This window comes from Cavia porcellus, unplaced genomic scaffold, assembly GCF_034190915.1.
Source record: "Cavia porcellus strain 051 isolate PalLab524CR breed Dunkin Hartley unplaced genomic scaffold, mCavPor4.1 scaffold_24, whole genome shotgun sequence".
In the NCBI taxonomy this organism is placed as follows: Eukaryota; Metazoa; Chordata; class Mammalia; order Rodentia; family Caviidae; genus Cavia; species Cavia porcellus.
In genome coordinates this window covers 52,053,952-52,058,162 of record NW_026947507.1, presented here as the reverse complement: position 1 = coordinate 52,058,162, position 4,211 = coordinate 52,053,952, and the positions used below count along the sequence as shown (strand labels likewise).

The following is a 4,211-nucleotide window of genomic DNA, read 5'->3' as shown; positions in this document are numbered from 1 at the left end:
ACAGAATGAGGAAGACATTTTAGGTCTTCAAAACCAGACAATAGAGAAGTCACTAATGGCTGTAGTGGAGTCTCTCATTCTCTCATTCTCTTCAACATAGCTGTCCATACTTCCATGTATATTGAAGTTCAACAAAACTAAACAGGCAGTGGGGGAGGGGTTGCTTGGTTTCCTGGTGCTCCAGGTCCCAGCATGGTGTGGGTCCCAGTAAATGCCGGACGCTCCCGTCCTGGGCCACCGAAGCCTGCTACATTCACAGCCACTCACCAGGAGGGAGGGGTTGCTTAAAGCTGTTTCTTTCTAATGAATTGACCATTTCACTGCCCAAGTTCTGAAATGGCCAATTGATCATAGAAAGACATCTCTTTAGGCTCCTGCTTGAAACCAACAGTGTCAGGAAGATGCTGGCCTTGATTCAGGGCTAGTTTCTTGCAGATTCTAAATTCTTTCTGTCTCTTATAAGAATGCGAAAAGCATATGCTATAGTTGGAAATACTACCTGAGTGTTTTGGCACCATGGAAAGTCCTGTGGATTATTTGGAAATCAGGAATTCATAGAAGTTTAGAAAGTATTAAAGCCTTAGAGATTAAAAATAAATATTTCCTGAACAAAGAAGGAAATTGAGCTCCTGAAGGGTGAAAATAACATAATCAATGTCCTGCAATTGGATAAGGACAAAATCAGGGCTTCAATTTATATATCTGTATATCAAGCTCCACAATTTTTTCAATGTACTCTGATGTTATTGTTTTAGCTTGATGTTGAAAAAATGAATTAGAATTGCAGAATTCAAAAATGAAAACCAATGCTCCTTGAGCCAAAATACTTCACTCAGGTAACACGAGGCCAATTTGCACTAAATTGCTTGAGCAGTAAGTTGAGGTAGGTCACCAGGTTAGAAAGTGAGTCACAGATCTTACAAACGTGGGTACTTCGTGACCACTAGCATTTGAAGTTATACAAATCAGATAAAGATAATCAAATCTCAGAGCACAGCGCATAAATTGATTGCTGCAGGGAGCCAGTGCCTCTATTCTTTCTCCCTCCTCCTCCCTTATGAAGTAATTCTTGGCCCTTAGCAGTGTTTTCACGATTTATTCAAAGCGCCGCTGCCAGGGTGGATCCCATTTGGCATAAAGAAGGAAACAGCCCCCACAACCCACCACTCTCAGCAAGGCTTCGACACTCCTCTCTCCATTCCTTGGCTTTGGGTATTGACAGACCGCAGAGTCAGAGGTTGCAGGGATGTCTTGACAGCAATTTAGCAGGATGGTCACTGCCTCCTGAACAAGACTGTCGGGTCTCCTTTTTACTAGAAGCTATGTACGGATACTGCCAGAATCAAAGAAAGAGGCTTAGCAGCATGTCTACAGGTGTCTGGTTCTCTCTGGCAGGGGTGCAAATACTGACCCTGCAGGCCACCAGGCTGGTCCTCTCGGTGGGCTCAGTAACTCAGTGGAAGGATGCGAGTCCACTTCAGTCACTCTGAGAAGTCCCTTAGCAGGTCTTTCGTCTGTTAACCTGATCTAGAAAAAAACCCCACAAAAATCAAACTTTCTTTTACTTCCTCTTGAACAATTGATGCTATAGGTAGGAAGGAAACCTCAAGAGAATTTGCTTTCTGTAAGTAGGAAAAGCACATAATAATCAGAATTCTGGAATTTGTAGTCAGGCTTGGTGGCTTAGCCATCTGCTTGCTGAAAGCAAGATATTTCTTTGCTTCAGTGTCGTTGCCTCTTAAGCGAGGGCAATTCTGGAAGAAACAAGTGGACAAATGTGAGTGAAGGCTTTCCTATGAACTGGGTAGTGATACATGAAGTGGATTTTCATTATGACCATCCAGAGGCTGTGTTCCACAAGTAGTCTGACTAGTGAAAAGATTGACTTCAACTTTCCTCCACCTGACTCAGGGTTTAGTGTCTGTGGGAAGTACCTAGATGGTGAAAACAGAATTTCCAGGGTTGAAAGAAGTCCACAAGAAGAAGTGATTTCTTTTCTTTTCTTTCTTTCTTTCTTTTTTTTTTTTTTAACTTTGGTCCTGTTCATTAACTTGAAATTCTGTAGGGTACACGGACTTAAAAACGAGTTTGTGCTCCTGAGACCTGAGCCTTCTCAGTGTTGCCTTTGAGAGCAACAAAACAACAATGATGATAATATTGATGGCTTTGAAAACACCGATGATGGGGCTAGGGATTTAGCTCAGTGGCATAAGCGCCTGCCTTGCAAGCAGGCAGTCGTGAGTTCGATCCCCGGAACCGATAAGAAGGAAAAAGACAACAAAACAAAACAAAACAAAAACACTGATGATGAAGATAATGACCAAAGCAATAAAACTTTCACTGAGCAATTAGTCTGGGGAAGACACTGTGCTATGAGCTTCAAATGACTAAATCCTCTTAAAAGTCTGGACTATACTTGTCCTCATTTTACAAATACTATGACAAAGAATCAGCTCTAGAAACCACTGTAGTTAATATTTAGTCCTGACAGTCATGTTTCCAGCATATATATTTGCTGAATTCTCTATTGCCTTAATGTTTCTGTGTCTTGGTTATTTCATTTGCAAAGGATAAGGATTGGCAAAGGTTCTCATAAAGGACTCTTCGAACGCTATCAGTGTAGATTTGATTCATTCTTAAAATTTTTTGCACAATACATAATTCTTAAAGCTGCCCTCTGGGTAAGGGAGTTGACCAATAAAAGGACTTACCCCCGGCAGAGGATGTGAAAGTTGGAAGGATACTTGGGGAACATCGATTTCCAGATCTTCATCTTACAGATAAAGAGATTGTAAAAAGTGTAAGAGGAAAAGCTTGCCTTTGAGCCTTTGGGTCAGACAGGTCCATGTATAAATTTCTGTACTGCTACTTGCGAGCTATTTTACATTTGGATACTTATTAAACTTTAAGCTCATTGAAAAATGAGACTAGTACAGGCTAAGTATCCCTGATCTAACATAAGAGGAGCAGAAATGTTTCAGATTTCAGATTTTTTTAGATTAGGAAATATTTGCCTGCACATAATGAGATATCTTGGAAGAAGGAACCCACATCTAAACACTGTCTTTACTTATGGTACCTTATAAATAGAGCCTGAAGATAACTCTATCACAGTATTTTTTAATAATTGTGCATAGTTTGACGATGACCCACTACGTGAAGTCACCTGTGGAACCTCCCATTTGTGGCAGCATGTTGAGAATCAAAACATTTTAGATATTGGAACTTTAAAAATTCTGTGTTTTTTATTAGATTTTGGGACGACTTCACGAAAATAAATAGGTACAGCAGCTATAGACATGCAATGTGTCCAATAAGCATTCAATAAAACCAGTTCCCCCACATAATCGTCTGACCCACTGCGAGTCCTGGAATCCACTTCATCAAGCCCCCCAGGTCCTCTCACTTTCATGGACAGCCACAGCCCATCTGCCCATCTGCCTACAGGATACTCGTGCTAGGCTGAACTGCAAGGCCTGCTTTTCTTTCTTCTTCAGATACTACCCTGCGTCTCATGGTGCAACTATGAAAAAAGAAAGAAAGGTCTGATGTAGTAGGAAAGATAGAAATAATGGAGGAGTTTTTAAGTCATAAAAAATTTTCTTGATGCCAGGTGGGTATGATGGCACATGGCTGTAACCTCAGCACTGGAAAGGCTGATGCAGGAGGATTGTTGTGAATTGAAGGCCAGCCTGAGCTGCAAAGTGATTCAAGGTCAGCTTGAACTGCATAGTGAGACCCTGTCTCAAACACACAAATGCACACATGTGCGCGTGTGCACACACACACAATTCTTGATCATTTTATTTATTTATATTTTTTTGAGACAGGGTCTCACTATGCAGCTCAAGATAGCTTTCAGTTTACCTTGGAACCCAGGTTGATCTCAAACTCACAACAATCCTCCTGTCACAGCCTCCTGAGTGCTGGGATTATAGGCATGAGCCATCACACCCACCTGGCATTAATAAATGTTGTATGATTTGATCCCATCTTTTCAATCAGTCCCTGTCAGGAATTTCTTTTTCTCATCCCAGGGTTTCCTTGATTTCTTCTCTTTGCCTACAAATACATTGCACAAGGGTGTTCCCATTTGTCATCCAGATATCTTTAAAGATTCACTCAAAAGCTTTTTTCCATTAGTATTTAAGGTATTTTTAAAAGTTTAAAATTATTAAGATAACTGCAAGATGAGGAGAAGTTGCTTTCTC

General features: G+C 40.8%; 1 non-coding gene across 1 annotated transcript; it reads right to left on the bottom strand.

Annotated features, from left to right (window-relative positions):
* Positions 1-288: 288 nt before the first annotated feature.
* On the bottom strand, positions 289-425 carry LOC111754567 (small nucleolar RNA SNORA2/SNORA34 family). Its single transcript, XR_002789242.2, has one exon. It is a non-coding gene; the product is annotated as a small nucleolar RNA SNORA2/SNORA34 family (small nucleolar RNA).
* Between the last annotated feature and the right edge of the window lie 3,786 nt (positions 426-4,211).